Below are 20,270 nucleotides of genomic sequence, written 5' to 3' on the forward strand. Positions count from 1 at the left end.
GTGTTTTTCTAATAAATGTAATGTCCTTCTCAAGTGTACTCACACTATATGTTGTATGTATATGTCTGCAGCATTGTGAGAAGGAAGCTTCCAACTGGCCATGGACAGTATCATTTGAGAATGATCCCTTACCAGGACGCTGACTTCCACGTCCCTCTGACCAGTAACAGTAACATACCAGTGGAAATAGACCAGAGATTTTATGTGGAGGTGCGGGCAGAAGGAGTCGATGAACGTCAGATCTCCACCATTCTGGACTCCTGTTGGGCCACGCCGGTCAACAATGCCAACTATCCTACCCGCTGGGATCTCATTAGTGCACAGTAAAAGACTTTGACATCTTCACCTTATCTTAGGAAACACATCTCTTTTTGAGTTTAACCTTTCTACTTCATTGTCTGCCTGGTAACACTGTACCTTCTACAACTCCCTTTGCCATCCAGGTGTCCTAATCAAGAAGATGGTACAGTTGAGCTGGTTCAGAATGGTATCTCCACTGTGGCTAGATTCTCCTTCAGGATGTTCAGCTTCACCAACTTTTCATCCATCTACCTGCACTGCCAGGTCCACCTTTGTCTTCTTAGGCACAACAACTGCACAGCTGTAAGTACTTCACACCTGTGTTTGTAGTAAGATTAAAGAGATTAACAACAGAAGCATATGTAAATGCCATTGATGTGGTTTTCCTGCAGCACTGCTACCCAGGTTACCACGGGCGAGTTCGCAGAGACGTATCTTACCATGACACTACTGCCATCTCACTAGGACCACTGGTCTCAAGATCAAAGCGTGCTGGTAAAACTCTCTATCCATTTAATAAATGATGTATTCTTCTTCTGTATGACATAGAACTTGGACAATTGACCTACTGTAAATCTTTCGTTTTTAGCGGACAGTGTGGAGAAAGCAAGCAGTGCGACAGGACAAGTGATCTCAGTGGTGTCCCTTCTAGCCAGTTTGCTGACTGCCAAAACTCTGATCTAACAAGACCAAAGATGAACCTGATTTTAAAATCTCAATCAAATCAACATATTATGCTCTGTATGTTTTTGAGTTGTATTTCTATTTGTTAAGTTTGGTTTTGTATTTTTGGTGAGAAATTTTGCTTCAGAACATCAGGGGAACCAATGCGCTTTGTGAAAAACTTGAAACCTCTTTGAGTGCATTAATCCCTTTTATCTTTAATTTTCTTGTGGTAATTTAAAACCTTAGTCACTCAATAAGTAATATCATGTAAGGTTAAAAGAATAAATAAAGTGTTTTAAATGGAGTAATTGAGTATTTTTATTTGATGCCTAATCCAATTTGTGTATTACAGTGGCCTTAAATAAAGTCCCTAATTCCTCATCTCCATCATTATTATATAAAAGCATGTATTTTTTTTTACATGGAATAACACCAACAGATGACTATCTGTATTTTCTAAATTCACTACAAATGGGCCAATAAAACAGATGAGAATGACTGATTTGAACTGACTGCCCTGGTATAGTGATTTTCATTTGTTTGTAAACTATTTCCTCCTCTCTTCCTGCCTTTATCTTTTGCTCACGTTTCTTGAAGCATGCCCACATTCCTGTAACAGAAGGAAATAGAAGATGAAAGTATCCCATTGTGATGTTGACTCAGAGCAACATGTTTATAATTTTGACAGTGGAATGCTGAAGACACACATTAATGACTTTCTGTGAACTGTTCAGGAAATAGGTGGTGTGTTTGAGAACATCAAACGTTTAACAAAACTTCACTTCAGTAGCTTAAACAAGTAAAAAGTGTAACAATCATAAAAACGTGATAACTAGGCCATAATACGGAGATTATTGTTTTATTATCATTTAAGGGTTAAATTCAATTTTTGAGTCGATTTAACCATAAACACAGCTTTTTAAACAACAAACAATAGACACTGAAGCAGAGGATAAAATTATATTTAACTCATTCTGTGTCAGACTATTTGAGTATTTGTGACCTTCAAACTGCTGAATGCGGCCAGGATGGTTAGAAACTCTTCATTGCAGCGTCTCATCTCTGCCACCTGCTGTCTCTCCCTGCTCAGTGCATATCTATCCCAGCTTTTAAAGCTAAGGAGATCCTCTGGTAGAAATCTTCTGTAGGTCCCTGATGTCAGAATAACAACTAGAGGTGACAGAGAACCCCAAACTCTGGAACAACTTACTTGAGGAAATAATATCAGCTGACTCAGTAACATCTTTGAAATCTCTCCTTGAAACATACCTCTGCCGGAGAGCCTTTTGTGATCTTCTGTAAACTAAAACAAATCTGTCTTTAGAAAGACTCTCCATTAACTTGAGATGTCTTTCCATTGGAACCAGTCTTCTTAAGGACTGATGCTGCAGTTGTTGTGAGTTGTGTTTGTATTATTGTTTTGTTTGTATTACTGTTTCCTGCACCCCAACCAGGTGGAGGCAGATGGCTGTTTAACTGGAGCCTGGTTCTGCTGGAGGTTTCTTCCTCTAGAGGGAGTTTTTCCTCTCCACTGTTTGTCTAGTGCCTGTTCAAGTTGGGCCACATGTGTTTTTTGTCTCTCTTGTAAAGCACTTTGTAACATATGTTTAGAAAAGTACTCTATAAATACATTTATTATTATTATTATTATTATTATTATTATTATTATTATTATTATTATTATTATTACAAACTAACTATATTGTGACATTTTAACAATTTTTCCCTCTGACTACTTGCTCATTCAATAACTGCCTATTTCTATATTCTCAGTCAGATTATGGGCTGCGCCTCGCCTGGAAAACAGACGAGAGCAGGAGGCGACAGCAGGGGGCATCAGCTTTTCTGATAAGTCACTACTTTTATTACATGCATTTTATTGCAGAGTTAGAACTAAGTACGTCTCGTGCTTATAATCTTTTTATTATAACTGGAATACTGCTATTAATGCTACTGGATTGGGTCCCAAAGACTCAACAATATGTAATTTTGAGCGTGAAAACAAGAATGGACTCTTCAGGGACTCGTTTATGTAAAACTAGGAGATTTAAAAATAAAGGAGGAAGTTCTCTTTTCACATACTGAGTGTGTGTATATCTGTGCAACAGAGAGTGTATAAATGGACCAAAATGCACAAAAGGTGGACTTTGCATAATATGTGCACATTTAAATTTGCTTGTGGTTTTTACCATGTCTGTTAAGAGTTCCATTCAATTCAATTCAATTCAATTCAATTGTAGAGCACTTTTTTACAAATTACATTGTCACAAAGCAGCTTTACACAACCAAAGAACAGTACATGAACAGTGAATGAGTAAGAATCATAATAATCAGATTGTCCCTGATGAGCAAGCAGAGGGCGACAGTGGCAAGAAAAAACTCCCTGAGAAGGCAACAGGAAGAAACCTTGAGAGGAGATCATTCAGATTATATTTCAACTGTTTTTTTGCATGAAACATTAATTGCTTTTAAAAGTATGAAATAATTGCTTTTAGTTTGGAGGATCCAGTTCCCTTGGGCACATCAAAGAAACCTAATTAGGGTTAGTCATGGCTGGAGTCACTGTAGCACATGAGCCATTTCTTGGCACCGTTACACATTCTGTGACAGAGCACAAACGAGCCATCACATCACTTCACCTTACATAGGCAGCTCACGTATACAAATACACGTTAACGCTGATGATGTATTTTCCACTGCAATGGACACAGGACAATGTTTTTTAAATGGAGTTGAATTGCCACACCATCGGCATCCCTCCTCTTGTCTTCTCTTCTTTTTTAAACTATTTTAAAATTAGAGAGTGCACCAAAGCGCTTTACACAGTAATGTCTCTGCTAGCCAGTGATAATTTAGACTTATGTACGCCCAGACTCATATTCTAATTGAGTCTGAACACTCCTGACATATCAGTTCACCAGGGTGAACTTGGGTGGCTTTATGGAAGGGACAGATGAACGATCCAAAAACATAATGCCTCCAGTCCTGGCTATCTCAGGACAAAACAAGATAAAGCTTGTGTAACAGTGTAAACATACTTGTATATTCATTTCAATTCAGTCCATCCTTTAGCAACAAATCATATAAATTATATATAAAAACAAATCCCCCTTAAAGAAGCACTAGGTGATAGTGGAGAGAAAAAACTCTCTTTGAGACCAAAACCTTTATCCATCCTTCAGACATAGTCTGTGACTACTTGCCAAGTGTGTTGACAAGCAGTTAGTATTCAAAGCCAGACTAAGATGTAGGTATTTAAGCATCTTCAGGTTCCATTGAGCATAGACTAATCTCCTAATTCTGTTCAATCAGTGCAATCAGTCTATTAAGACCTACATGTAGAGCACGTTTCATATGTTTTTGTATTGCACCAAACAGTCTTTGCTTCTAAAAGTAGGAGATTAATGCTTTCAGTTTGTAAGATCATCATCATTAAGGAAATCATTACACCAGAGCTGCTAGCATGTGAGGCATTAATTGTTATACATGCTGATCATTCTGTGCCAGGGCAGAGCATACACGAGCCAACACATCACACTAATTTAGAAATGTAATTACATTTTTACAAACTTGTCAGTGCACATTAACAGTGTCAGAACAAAAAAACAAGCAAAACAAGAAAATTTAGTATAACAGTAACCGGTAAAATATGCTGACACCACATCCACTTTTGCACAATAGAGAACATAATAACAACAATTTCTTTAACTCTGACAGCACAAACTGGGCTGACCTTACATAGGCATCTCACGTATACAAATACACGTTAACTCTGATGATGTATTTTCCACTGCAATGGACACAGGACAATGTTTTTAAAATGGAGTTGAATTGCCACACCATCGGCATCCCTCCTCTTGTCTTATCTTGTCTTCTTCTAACTATTTTAAAATTAGAGAGTTCACCAAAGCGCTTTACACATTAATGTCTCTGCTAGCCAGTGATAATTTAGACGTATGTCTGCCCAGACTCATATTCTAATTTGAGTCTGGACAGACAAATTTAAACACTCCTGACATATCAGTTCACAAGAATTGGGTGGCTGTATGGAAGGGACAGATGGACAACCTGAAAACATAATGCCTCCAGCCCTGGCTATCTCAGGACAAAACAAGATAAAGCAAGTGAGATAACAAACACAACAGTGTAAACTTACTTTAATTCAGTCCATCAATATAGCAACAAATCACATAAATTGTATATATAAAACAAATCCACCTTGAGCATGCACAAGGTGTTAGTGGAGAGTCTTTGAGAACAAAACCTTGGGAAGAAACAGGCTCAGAGTTGGTAGCCATTTGTCTTCCACCTTTATCCATCTCTCAGACATACAGTACTTTCCATAGTCTGTGTCTGCCTGCGTGTGTTGACACAAGCACTAAATATTCAAAGTCAAACTAACATGTAGGTATTTAAACATCTTCAGGTCGCTTTTTTCAATTTGGGCATTCAGACCTTTTTATATGTTTTTGTGTTGTGGTTTTGTGTTGTGTTGCCGAGAACAGTCTTCTAAAAGTAGGTCATTAATGCTTTCAGTTTGTAAGACCACTAAATTAAGGAAACTTAGTGAAGGAAGTTGGAACCAAATAATCATGCCAGAGGTACTAACACGTGAGGCATTAATTGGTATACATGCTGATCATTCTGTGTCAAGGTAGAGCATATAAAAGCCAACACTAATTAAAAAATGTACTTACATTTTTACAAACGTGTCAGTGCAAATTAACACCTCATCCTCCTTTAACATCTCTCTTTGATGTTCTGCACAATAGAGACCACAACAACAAAACTTTCTTTAACCCAGACAGAACAAACCTGAGCTCACCTTACAGCAGCTAATGTATGCAAAAACACAATAACTCTGATGGTGTATATCTCACTACATTAGATACAGGACAGTGTTTTTAAAAGGGTTAAATTGCCCCAACCAAGCATCTCTTCTCTTCTCTCCTCTCCTCTTCTCTTCTCTCACGTGTTGGCCAACACGTGTGCACATTCAAACATGAAAACCCAAAAACCTAATTACATTTCTACAAACATGGAACACAGGCAAATAAAAATGTTATAAATGTTGTGGCTAACTTGATTAGGCTCTTAGGTAACTACAATCAGAGCAATCAACATCAACAATCCCACTTGAGCAAGCACAGCAGAGAGAAATAACTCCCCTTAACAGAATAAACCTACAACACAAGGTGGGCGGCCATCTGCCTCAAATGGTTGGTGTTAATGGACAGAAAGAGAGGGCTCAGCAACTGCATTCTGGAAACTTACTGCTCCAAAGTCGGAGATACTAGAAAAGTGATGAAAGAGATGGGGAGACAAAGGGGAAGAAACGCACCTACCAAAGACAAAACCACAAACTGAAAAACAAATGTCCAACTAGTCACACTGGTTTTTATTAAAGTGAATAATTAACTAACCAACACCCTTCATTGGTTTTAGGCACACACCTTGCCCATGTAGAAGGAACCTGCATATCTGAAATTTCACTGCTTACCTGTGCCATTATTTACTGTGACTTTTACTAATTGCGAATTGTTCTGCTGTTTCACACCTCGTCTAACTACATAGCAGCAACGATAGTTGAGATTAGCTTTTGAGACATTTCAGAGAGTGATTTTAAAATAATCTTTTAACATGAACAGTACAGTAACTGTAAGAAACCCAGAATCCAGATTGGAGTTTTTTTTTTAACATTAAAAATATCATTTGGATATGTTGCAGCTGTTGTGGAAGATTTTGTTGGTATCTCTTGTTACCAAGATGTTATCATTAAAAGAGCAACATTGGAGAGCATTGCCACCAAAGCCATTTTTCATAGTCTTCCTATAGTAGAACTGCTGCTTACACAAACGGCTAAACATAAAGAAATGTTAGACTGGGCCTAACATCTGGTAGTCTAACATACATTATAATAGATTTGCACTGTAAATATATATTTCTTCCATTGGTTGATGTCTTTGTGGTGATAATAATCAGAGCTACATGCTTAATGTTTTTGGGTTGTCCATCCATCTTTCACGTTTCTAATAACACAATATCTCGGTAATGACCTGACCAAACAACATGGAAACATTTAGCCTGCAGCATTTAATATCTATTTTCATTCACAGTATGACTGAAATATTGCGATGAAAGTCAATGTAGTTGATCATTACATATTTTATACTAATGTGGAGCAAGATAACAGTGATTGTATCAAAATATTCACAGACGTTACAGCAGTTAAAGGCTACATCAAAGGATAATACACAAAACCTATACATTAAAGAATACTGTAAATAGTAGGTCAAAGCAACTAAGAAGATGGATTTGCAATGCGCTGGATGTTATCAAAAAGCCATGGATAATAATTTTATCATCTACCTTCAATTTCTTTCTCATGTTTTACTAATGAAGAGTTTCTCTTAAACCTGCCTTGCAAGTTTGGTTTTTACACTGTCATTATTACTCTAATGTAATGTCACATTGTCACATCTCACCAATTAACATGGAGAGTACAAAAAACAGTTTCAACTGTAATTATCATTTGATTACTGCTTGCACACACACACCCACAAGGAGAAAAAGAAGTGCACTTGCACATGAAAGCAATTATTAACTATTTATAGTTGTTGATAAGACGCCTTCATCGATACTCTGTGACTGCTGCATTAAATGTATCCACACCAACAGTTAGCATTTAAAATCAGACTAACAAGTTGATATTTAAGCATTTTCTGGGGTCAATTGTGTGTAGAATCATCTTTTAATGCTATTTATTCAGAAAAATTAGTTGATAAATGTTGCTAAAAATCTGTCCTCATAATGTGTTTAATTGCTGCTTCCAGTTTGGAAGACCAAATTTTTCTTATTGGTGTGTGAGTACATCACAGAAAATTAATGTGGGTGTGGCATGTTAGAAATCACCTAAGTAAGTTGTTAATTGTTACACATACTAAAGATTCTATGTCAGGGTAGGTCACATAATAGCCAGAAGTTTAATTTAAAAACACACAGACATAATTACATTTGAACAAACTTGTCATTTCACATTAACAGTGTGAAGAAAAAAAAAAGAGGATTAATTTTTTGATTTTGTGATTCTAAAGTAAAGAAAATGCATACTTTCGGAATGTATGAATTAAAATACCTTGACTTACTCTGCATACTTAAGAATTAGGTTGCTTATTGCACTTTCTTGTTTGTTTCTTGTTTACTAGTTATTCAAAAGCAATTATCCACGTGCAACCAATTAAAAGGCATTTTCTGGAATGACTCCAGCTTTCAAGGTATAAAGCTGCTCAGTGTCGCAGCCCTACAGCCCCACATCAGCAAGAGGTGTGAGGACAAGAGAAGCACATTAGAGCAGGTAATTGATTGATTCTTAAGTACCATTATCTTTAAATGTTGCCGCATAATGCCTATCAGAGAATTTAATTAATTGAAATGAATAAATAAATGAAGAATTATCTTTTTGATGTTCAAATGTTCAAAATAAAATAAAAAAAACTTGATTTTTTAAATATATAATAACATGTCAGTACTACAGTTTTTACTTTCATGGGACTTTAATAATTTATGTTTGTTCAGCAGGTTTGAATTTGGAGCTTTGAAAGATGGCATGTCAAATCATGCTGCATGTTGTGCTGCTTTTGGGCATCATAAGTAAGTATTTCATAAAATCAAATTCAAATAACTTCACATTTATTTCTGTTGATGCATTTAGTCATTCTCCTGGATACAATTTATATTCCAGACCCTAAAATGAATAAATACAAACATAAATGTATTTGTCCATTATCAAAAAGTGTTTCTATCTTAGAAAAACAATTGTAGACATTGGTTTAAAAAACAAATGCATCAAAATAAATGTGCCTCAATACTTTACATACCTCATACTTAAAACTTTCTTAGCTTTATAGACGCCTTTGGGCTAAATGTCACACCTCAACAGAACGGGCGAGTCCACGAGTGTGGTGACAAGTCGCAGCAAATTCAGACATGTCTGCAGCAACAGAGACAGAGAAGACTAAACTTACACGTTTTTAGATCTTAAGAACTTTAGAAGAGAGTGTTGGTGGGTTTCATTGATGTGGACCAAACAGTGTTAAAATTATTCATGTGCGATTATATTTCATGGGAGCTTTTTAAGAATTTTAAACACATTTTTCTGTAGTGTTATAAACTCAGAACATATATTTCTTTTACTACTCTACACAGATTAACTTACATGAAAATGTGCCAAATGTAAAATCTAATCTGAATAAATCAAGCCCAGCATTTTAAAATGGTTTACATGAAAATGCCTCAAATATAAAAACAAGCTATCATGAAACAATTAAATGTTGTAATTAGTTTCACTTTTCTTTCTGTTGATGCATTTACTTCATTTTGATATGTTTTCATTCATTAATATGTATTTTTTTTCATAGATGGAGTGGTTCCTGCACCACCAGGTAAGTGCTCAGGAATGAGTATCTTAGATGTTAGCTGCAAATGCAAATGTAAAAATGTATTCAAGCCTGGTTATAATAAAGTCACCACAAAACCTAAAAAACTGTAAACTGCTTTTGTAATCCTGCCATTATTGTTGGCATGTTGTATTCATGATTTTAATGTGTATGCCATACTTTAATTTAAGACGTCACTGAATTCCTTGATCTTGCTATTTGGTGAATAAATATGAATATTATTATTATGTGATTCTCAAGTGATTTCAGAAATATAGGGTATGTAATTTTTCTTGGGAACTTTACCTTTGTGGTGTAGGGGCCACCAGATTATGTTGTTTGGCAGAGTGCAGTAGAAGAGATAGATTGTAGACCTGGATACTTTACACAGACTTAAAACATGTTTACCTGAAAGAGCTTAGGTAAAACTTCAAATCTGACAAAGATCATCTGGAAAAAGCCAAACATTCTACTATGGTTTACATAAAAAATGTGTCAGATGTGAAACAAAACAAGCTAGCATAAAACAATTAATTGCTGTAATTAATTCTACTTTAATTTTGTTGATGCATTTATTTAAATTCATTAACTGATCTGAGATTAATAATGTAAGTAATGTTGCTACTTCTTAATTTACTTATATGCATTTCCTTTCATCATTGCAGGGGTTAATTCAACACAAGGTAAGCACTATGACTGTCAGGAAAGAGTATCTTAGATGTGCAAATGTGAATGTGAAAAATATATTGAAGTGTGGTTACAATGTTGACAGCATAAAGAACTGTAAATTGATTCTCAATCACTCTTATGAATTAATGAATTAATTTTATGTGCATAGAAAAAAAAAATACTGGAAGAGATCTGTCTTCAACAGTTCTTCAAATATTTGGAGTGAAGTTACTGAGCAAACACGGTTTGTTCCACCATTGTGAAACCACTGAGTAGAAGAGCTTTGCTTAGGAACTTTACTTGTGTGATGTAGGGGCCACCAGATTATGTTGTTTGGCAGAGTGCAGTAGAAGAGAGAGATTGTGGACCTGGATAGTTTACACACACTTAAAGACATGCTTACCTGAAAAAAAAAAAAAGCCTTAAATTTAGCAAAGCTCATGTTGAGAAAAATAACAAACCGCATACTCTATAAAAGTTGATGTAAACATCTACCTGATTTAATGAACAAATCTTTGATTATTATTGTGAATAATATAAATATGTTTTTATTCATATATTCATTTCTTTTCATAGTTACAGAGACTTCTCCAGCACCAAGTAAGCTCTATGACCGACTTTAATTTTGCTGATGCATTTACTTGAATTCATTAACTGACCTTTGTTTAATATTGTTAATAATGTAAATATGTTTTTATTCATTTATTTTCATAGCTACAGTGACTACTCCAGCACCAAGTAAGCTCTATGACTGACTTTTATTTTGCTGATGCATTAGCTTGAGTTAATTATCTGACCTTTGATTAATAATGTTAATAATGTAAATATGTTTTTCTTTTTCATTTATTTGCATTTCTTTTCATAGCTACAGTGGCTTTTTCAGCACCAGGTAAGCTCTATGACTGTCAGGAATGACTAATGCAAATGTAAAGAAATATCCAAGTATTTTTATGATAAGGGCAGTACTATAATGTTCTAAATGTCTAAATTATTGTCAGTATTATTATTACTGATTGGTAATAATGTATTTAATACTTTATTTTGATACAGACTGCACTTAATTCCTCAGACTTGCTATTTGTCTTACATTTACATGTAGATGCTTATATTCAAAGCCATTTGCAAGTGTGGTACAGAGCAAGCACAAAAGCCTACTTTGTACTTTGATTAAATGTAAGTGACAGATTTAGAAACAAAGATGTTTTTAATTGCGTATGAAGTTGTTGAAGTCTGTCTTCAAACTGTTTTTCAGAATGTTGGGAGTGAAACTGCTGAGCAAACACAACTCTGTCCTTCTGCAAGAGTTGCCAATATAGCATTTGACAATTAGGTCAACATTGATGTTTGTTTTTGTTGTTTTTCCCAAAATGTCATCCTAGGACACTTATACCCAATATCTGGAACAACATGTCCTGTATCAGATGATGGAAGTTCACCACAGATTTCCCTGCCACGAACCTTTTTTTGGTTTGGACAGCCGTATAATCAAATTTATGTAAGAATTTTAGTATATTTTACAGAGTAAAGTAAAAATCAAATGTTGATCCACTGGTTGAGTATTAAATTTAGTAAATTAAAAATTCTGTGATTTCAACTTTACTTCAATGTTTGATATACTAAAGAATTACTGGAGTTTATATGACTATAGCTAGTATATCTATGGTTATACTGTAAAATCTTATAGCAATACAAACAGTACGTATTTGCATAAAGTATTTCCAAAAAATAAAAGTGGCATGGTGGTGGTTTTGTAATGAACTAAGAATAATGTTTCTACTTGACAACATTTGACTGATGGTGACTGCAGTTGCTATACACAGGTTTGTTGTTAATAAGTATTGGTGTGTTTGTTTCTAGGTCAACAACAATGGCCACTTGACCTTTACTGGTCCCTGGTATAGTTTCTCACCTCAGATATTTCCAGTACATGGGTCCATAGACATCATTGCTCCATTTTGGGCAGATTTAGACAACAGACAAAATGGTCAGATCTACTACGACCAGTTTACCAGTGGCAGTGTCGTCCAACGAGCTACACAGGACATTAACACCTACTTCCCAACACTGAACGTACATGTCAACTATGTCTTTGTTGCAACATGGTATCAGGTGGCCTACTTTCCAACTTCTGGAACGGTAACTCCTCCTCTTTTAAGTGAAGAAAATACATATTATGTGTATGTGTGGCTCACTTGTCATTAGCTGTTCAATAACAATCATAAGTATTTTTTTTTCAGCAAACAACGTTTCAAGCAGTCTTGATCTCTGCTGGCCAGTATTCATTTGTTCTGATGAACTATGGGAGCATAGCGGCAACAACTCGCAATGTAGAGGTTAGAATTGAAAAACATACTTTACCTCTTTCCACCGGCAACATCAAAAAAAGAAAACTACTCTTAATAAATTATTTTTATTTATATGACATGTATATTTCAGGCTGGATATGACACAATCAACTCCGTTCAATATTACACCATCCCTGGATCCTTCACTAATAATGCAACAGGCAGTGACTCCTTTTTCAGCCTGGGCAGCAATGTCCACTTACCTGGTCGTTGGGCCTTCCGGACAGACAATAGAGAAAGAGGCTGCACTTTCAATGGTAAGACCAAAATCAGAGGGTTATTGACATTGTTATATCTTTATATGATACATAATGTATTATAATATTATGATAATTGAAATGTACTGTTTGCAGCCTTTAGACAAATGTTGTATTATTATTTTTCAAAGGTGAACCTGTGCAGCTGGGTGACTCTTTCTGGACTGACAGCACCTGTGCACAGAAGTGCACCTGCAGCGCAGCTGGCCTGCAGTGTCACCAACAACCCTGCAGCTTTTCCCAGATTTGCCGACCAACTTCCTTTCAGTTTTCTTGCCAGACTGTGCAGAGAAGAACCTGCACCATAAGCGGGGATCCACATTACTATACCTTCGATAATGCAGTGTTTCACTTTCAGGGCACCTGTAGTTATGTTCTATCTGAGCAGTGTGGTCTGGAGCTGCCCTACTACAGAGTAGAAGGCAAGAATGAACACAGGGGCAGTACACGTGTTGCCTGGACACGGCTGGTCAAAGTCCATGTCTATAATGAAACAATTGAGCTTGTCAAAGGACGTCCTGGTGAAGCTAAGGTTAGCAACGCACATTTTCCACTTGCTTTATGTTTTTAATTTAGTTCTTTTACAATTAAATATCTGTCTGTTGGTCTATTTACAGGTTAATGGAAACTTTGCAGCCACTCCAATTTCCCTACGAAATAACACTGTCCAGGTTTACTGGTCTGGCTTTTCTGTTGTTGTCAGTACTGACTTTGGACTGGAAGTATCCTATGACAACTACCATTATGTCACAATCAGCGTGCCCTACACTTACCAGAATGCAACATGTGGCCTTTGTGGAAACTTCAACAATGACCCCAATGATGACTTTCGAACCCGCCAAGGTGCGGTTGTGAGCTCTGATGTAGTTTTTGCCAATAGCTGGCAGGCATCAGGGGATGATGAGGATAATGAGCCTGAATGCAATGTTCGCTGTGGCGGCTTGAGTTGTGCTGCCTGCACTGAGGATCAGAGAGAGTTATACAGCAATGCAGACCACTGTGGTATCCTTTCGAGCAGCTCTGGACCTTTTGCTTCTTGCCATCAACAACTTTCTCCACAGAGCTTTGTAGAGAGCTGTGTGTATGATCTGTGCGTAGGAGGGGGATACCAACCCATTCTGTGCCAAGCCCTGAATGTGTACGCAAGTCAGTGTCAGCAGAATGGTATCCAGCTGCCAAGCTGGAGGAGACAAGGCTTCTGTGGTATGTCTGTCAGTTTGCTTTAATCCAAATACTAGCTGGAGAAAATGTCCATGATATTAAAAATAATGTCCTTTTTTTTGTCTAGAAATCATCTGTCCTGCCAACAGCCACTTTGAGCCCCAAGGCTCAGGATGTCCAGCTACTTGCATCAATCCCAATTCCACCCAGAACTGCCCTCGACCTGCTCAGGAGAGCTGCGTCTGCAATTCAAGCTACATCCTCAGTGGTGGGGTCTGTGTCCCTGAGGCTGAGTGTGGCTGCAGCTTTGAAGGTCGATACTACCGCTCTGGAGAAACTGTAATACTAGGTGATGACTGTGGGAGACGTTGTAGCTGCAGTCACGGCTCCATGACGTGTCAGTCCTATGGATGTGGCCCACTTGAAACATGCAGTGTGGAGCAGGGAGAAAGAGGATGCAGACCTAACAGCTATGCAACCTGCTGGATAAGCGGCCCAGGGTCATATCATACATTTGATGGAGTAACATACCAGTATCCGGGAGCATGTCGACTGACTCTTGCCAAAGTGATGGAGTCTTCTCCTCGCTCACACTTTAAGGTGACAGTGGAAAAAGATCCCAGAGGCCAACAAGGTTTTGTCAAGTTACTAAATGTTGAAGCAGAGGGAACACACGTGTCCATTGAAATGACAGAGAACAGCACAGTTCATGTAAGTAATTTAATCATTTTAACTCAATGTTAATGTCTATAGATTTTAAAAAGGATCCGATGCTGCCATCATGTATTTATTTTTACATCTGTATATGTAGTAGGGCATCACTCTGTTTAAATCATGTTAATTATAAAAATGAATGTGATTGGCCCTTTAGGTTGATGGTCAACTTGTGAGATTACCATTCGGCACAACATCCAGCCAAATCCAAGTCTACCGCAGCAGCATTAACAGCATCATTCTTCGCACCTCTTTCGGTGTAACTGTGCAGACAGTCTTCCCTCACTTTGTGCGTGTAACTGCACCTGGCATTTACAATGGATCACTGGGTGGACTCTGTGGTGATTACAATGGTCAACCACATGATGACTTCCGCACACCTGATGGCACTGTGGTCAGTAGTTCTCAGGACTTTGGGGACAGCTGGCGAGATGGCTCACTCTCCGCAGACTGTGTGGACAGTGGAAATTCAAATTCTAGTGGAAACTCTAGTGAGCAGTGTGGCATTCTTGTCTCACCACATGGGCCATTTACCCAGTGCTGGGCCACTGTAGACCCACAACAGTATGTGGAAGCATGTAGGGAGGTGATTAGAACCTCTAGAAATCCAGCATCAGTACTTTGTGAGTTCCTACGAGATTACGTACTAATATGCCAACAGAGGGGTGTTCCCCTGAGAGACTGGAGGAACACAACTGGCTGTGGTAAGCATTTACCCTCCCCTTGTATTAAGTCTGGATATCATATAGAAGTATGCATTTCCCTGTTTAAATCATTGTGTTTACCTTTCTCTAGTGCCAACCTGCCCTCTAAACAGCCATTATGAAGTCTGTGGAAGCTCCTGTCCTTCCACCTGCCCTAGCCTTTCTTTCCCTTTCACCTGTGACACTGTCTGCCAGGAGGGTTGCCAGTGTAATGATGGTCTTGTCCTCAATGGCAACCAGTGTGTGCCACCAACATCCTGCGGATGCTATCACCAAGGACGTTACCGGCAAGGTGGTGAAAGGTTCTTGGATGGTGAGGAATGTCAGAGCTTGTGCACCTGTGATGGTACAACTGGCTTAGTCCAGTGTGTCCCCAACTCCTGTGGTCCCCAGGAATCCTGCCGAGTGGTGGGGGGTGAGGTTGGCTGCTATTCAAACCCACCTGGCACCTGTTATGCTTCTGGAGATCCTCACTACTACACTTTTGATCACAAGGCATATGACTTCCAGGGAACCTGTCGCTATGTTTTGGCAACGGTTTGCAATGCCACTGATGAACTCCACCAGTTTTCTGTGGAAGCCAAGAATGAACCATTGAGTGGGTTGTCAGTTTCCATTACAGCTGAGGTTTTCGTGAATGTTTACGGCTACCAAATCCATGTGTCTAGAGACAGCAGCGGCATCGTAGAGGTGAGCTAGTCATATTCATATTCCCAAGAAGAGATATGATTGTTAAAGTCCCAGATAGTCATGCTCTGATATCCAATTGCAGATATATCACTATTTGCTTATGTCAGCCAATAGAAAAGAAAAAATTGCCTGATATTATTTAGAACCCATGTCATTACATAGTTTGTTCACAAAACCTGAACTGCTTATTTTTAATAATTAAATGTCCTATTCACTAACATATTTTCCAACTTTGTTTTTCCAATGATATAGGTAAATGGCATAACAAAAAATTTACCAGTTTCCTTGAATGGAAGTCTTGTGTCTGTCTCTGCCAGTGGATCCCACACAATCATCAGTACAGATTTTGGTCTCAGTGTCTCATATGATGGATGGAGTACAGTGTCCATCTCTGTTCCTTCAAATTACAGGTACATTCACAGCAGCTCAAAATTTTGAAATTCATGATGTTCTTATTACTTTACACAATTACCAGCCACCTCAGCACTGACTGACCACTGAAGCATGGTAAACATTACAGTATTTTGGGGTCTTAACATTGCCTGTTAGTTTTTCTTATAAAATGTATGCACTCTATAGAGCACTTCATGGTTTTACATCCATATCTTTTTAACACATATGAACCAGAAAAGCCTTTCCAGTGTTTTTGCAGGATCTTTTTGTTCTTCCAAAAGGAAATCTTTTTAGTGACGCAGCTTTTTGCTTTTATCCTACAAGCTGTTGGAACAGTCTTTCCAAGATTCTAAGGGCACCTGAAAGCACTGTAGATTAGAAAAACAGACTAAAAGTTTTTGTCTCTGTCTTTTTATTAGAATAATTACTTATTTACTTTAGTCATTTGTTTCATGGTATTGATATTTCAAAAATGTCTATTTTATTGTGATTGTCTTTACCTATTTCACTAATAAGTGCATCATTCATCTGTGTATCACTATGAATTGCACTATCATGCACCTATGATCTGATTAATGGCAATTGTTTCTCAAATCATTATCATCAGAGAAAAAACATGTGGACTTTGTGGAAACTTCAATGGCAATGCAAATGACGACTTCCACACTCCAACTGGACAAATAGTCACCACTCCAGATGAGTTTGGTACTGCTTGGAAGGTGGCAGGAAACTACACCTGCAGTGGTGGATGTGGTTCCTCCTGCCAACGATGTAGCAATGAACAACCTGCTAGAGCTCAGTGTCAAGTCCTTCAAGCAGCCGACGGGCCCTTCAGCTTCTGCCATGAGCAGGTGGACCCAACACCATATTTCAATGACTGCGTGTTTGATGTGTGTGTGTCGGGAAGTCGAAGTCAAGATCTTCTGTGCAGAGCCATTCAAGCATATGTTAGGGCCTGTCAGTCTGCTAATGTTCGAATCTACCCTTGGAGACAGAACACCACCTGCAGTGAGTAAAGGAGTTAATGTCTTGTATCAAAGTGCCAGCAATCAGAATATTCTACATATGGTCTTAATTTAATGACTTAGGTTGTGTATTTTCAATTTACTACTTATACTGTTCTTTGCAATATTTAATAAATTAATAAATAATTTCCTCAATTATTTAGCAATCGACTGTCCAATGGCCAACAGCCATTATGAGTTGTGTGGAACAGACTGTGGCCACACTTGTGCCAGCACCAGTAATGCCACCTGTGAGCAGGCATGCTCTGAGGGCTGTTTCTGCAATGAAGGCTTCAGAAGGAGTGGGAGAAGCTGTGTCCCTGTGGGCAGCTGTGGGTGCCAGCATGATGGTTCCTACTACAATGTAAGTCATGACTGCAAATAAATAAAACATTTGATTTGAATAACTGATGTGCTGAAATAAATGGTGCATTTTCCATTGTATTTGATCAAATCTGAAAATAAGGGACCAACACATAATTGTGGTTTGATTGCCACTGAAATATTGAGAAGGAAGAAACAAAGAAGAGAAAAAACTTACCGCTGTAAAAAATGAAGGAGAAATGCATAGTATAACAGTTTACACAGTCTTATGAATTCTTTAAGGGACATTTTGTCAATAAAGGAAGAGATTAGATAGATTAAATGTGGGATTAAAATACTGATAGGAGTTTTCTTACATTTAGAGTAAAACCAGTCCAGTGAATTAAATGCAGTTTTGCTGCAATTATTGCCAACATCTAATTACAAGTTAAAGTCACCTACAAAAAAAACAGTTTTCTGTTCTATATCAGAAATATAGGCTGTGAAATAAGTTACAGTAAAACCATTTTTAGGACTAAAGCCAATTAATAAGCCTGAGTGGAAGATTGCTTCTACTCCTCCACTATTCTGCTTCTTTTCCAGTCAGTATTTTCTTCTTGTTTTCCACATACTACAGGCTGGTGAGTCCTTCTACACAGAGGGTTGTTCCCAGAGATGTGAATGTCATGGTCCCAATGACCTGCGCTGCTCTGCTACATCTTGCTCTGCTGCACAACAGTGCACCATCAGAAATGGTCAGCTGGGCTGTTTTGATACTATGTCTACATGCACTGTGTTGGGAGACCCACACTACATCACCTTTGATGGAGCACTGGCTCATTTCCAGGGCACATGCTCTTACATCATCACTGAGAGCGTGAGCCATGACATCAGTGAAACCCAGTTTCAGGTGGCAGCCACCAATAATCACCGTGGCAACAACGTTGTGTCCTTTGTATCAGCAGTGGATATTTATCTCTCAAGACAAACAGAGAGTGTGTACATCAGGATCGGAGCCAACACAAAATTAACGGTAAACTCTTTATTACTTACTTATTTAGCTCATATAACTGTTTGGTTTAAACATAGCTAAGTTTCTCTGTCTCTGTAAATCTGTCATCCCTCCAGGTAAATGGAAGTGAGGTTTCTGTCCCCACCACTGCAGGAACATTAGCTAATATAGTAAGACAGGGAAGCTACATCATGGTCGATGCCACAGACCTGACAGTCCAGTTTGATGGCCAGAGCACCTTACTGGTCCGAATTGGCCAAAACCGCAGAAACAAAGTCACTGGGATGTGTGGAAACTTCAACAACAACCCTGCAGATGACAAAGTCTTTCCCAATGGAACTTTGGCACAAAATGACTTTCAATTTGGAAACAGCTGGAAGGCAAACACAAGCCAACCAGGGTGAGCAGCTGTAGAACGGTTGTATACTATACATACTACAATAAATATGGAATAAAAAATCAACCAAATGTCTTTTCCAGATGTGGATCCACCGATGTAAGGAATGATGATGGACAGAACAACTGTCGCTTTAGGGAAGAATACTCAGAGCTTTGTAGCGTCATCACCAACACCAGTGGCCCATTTGCTGCCTGCCACCAGCACTCTAATCCTGAGCCATTTTTCAGTTCCTGTGTCTATGATCTCTGCCTGTACACTCCAGCCAACAACATGCTGTGTTCTGCTGTGTCAGCATATGAGAGGACCTGCTCAGTTTTGGGACTGAACATCTCTGACTGGCGTTCAGCTTTGTCTTGTGGTATGTTTGCACTGGGTGTATACTTGCTCTACTTCTTCAATCAATAATTTCAGTTTCACGTTCTGTTGCCTTGTTTAATTTGCATCATTTATCCCGACCTTTCATAGCTGTATCGGATCCCTGTGAAAGTCTGAACTGCACAGACTATGAGTGGTGTGGCCAAAAGGATGGTGTGTATGGCTGCTTCTGTGATGAGCACTACCCTCGAGCCAACAATCAGAGCTATGGTGAGGGCAACATCTCTTGAAATGCTGCTTTGTCTGGTTTGTTTTTTGGGTCTTTGAATTGACAGTGTTTAACTGTACAATGAGGAGTATCTATTTCTTAAATATAGTGGTATGGTCATTGAATACAGAACAATAGATTTCACTCATGTTTAAGTTAGAGTCAAAATACTAAACATTTACTACCTAACAATTTAAACCTACAGACTTGTTCACAATATGTTGTAGTACACTTTTTGGCTCAGATATATTTCAAACTACTGTTGATTGACTATACAAAACTACAGATTTTATTTTTCTTTCCTAGACTTGTCCATTGCTTGTTCCAGTAGCTCAGGCACCATGTCAGTGTCACGTTGTCAGCTGTTTGAGGCTGGCTTTGACTTTAGGGCCCTCCATCTTCGTGATGACTCCTGTAGGGGAACTGTCCAGGACGGACGACTGTTGTTCCATTTCGACAATGATAACCAGCAGTGTGGAACAGTCCTCAAGGTGCAGTCATTACACCACAGATTTCTCAATGCTGGCTGAGTAAAGTTTTAGTTATTACATATACTCAACTAATACCATTTTTTCATTTCAACCTAAAGAGCAATGGAACACATTTCATGTATGAGAATGCCATGGAGGGCAGT

General features: G+C 38.1%; 1 protein-coding gene and 1 long non-coding RNA gene across 2 annotated transcripts in view; both read left to right on the plus strand.

Moving 5' to 3' along the window:
• The window catches only part of LOC113156338 (alpha-tectorin-like), an 80,731-nt gene that overhangs the window by 10,036 nt on the left and 50,425 nt on the right, over window positions 1-20,270 (plus strand). The window lies entirely within an intron of this gene.
• LOC113156342 lies at window positions 8,283-9,408 on the plus strand. Its single transcript, XR_003298294.1, has 3 exons — window positions 8,283-8,320; window positions 8,545-8,616; window positions 9,384-9,408. It is a non-coding gene; the product is annotated as an uncharacterized LOC113156342 (long non-coding RNA).

This window comes from Anabas testudineus, chromosome 19, assembly GCF_900324465.2.
Source record: "Anabas testudineus chromosome 19, fAnaTes1.2, whole genome shotgun sequence".
Lineage (NCBI taxonomy): Eukaryota > Metazoa > Chordata > Actinopteri > Anabantiformes > Anabantidae > Anabas > Anabas testudineus.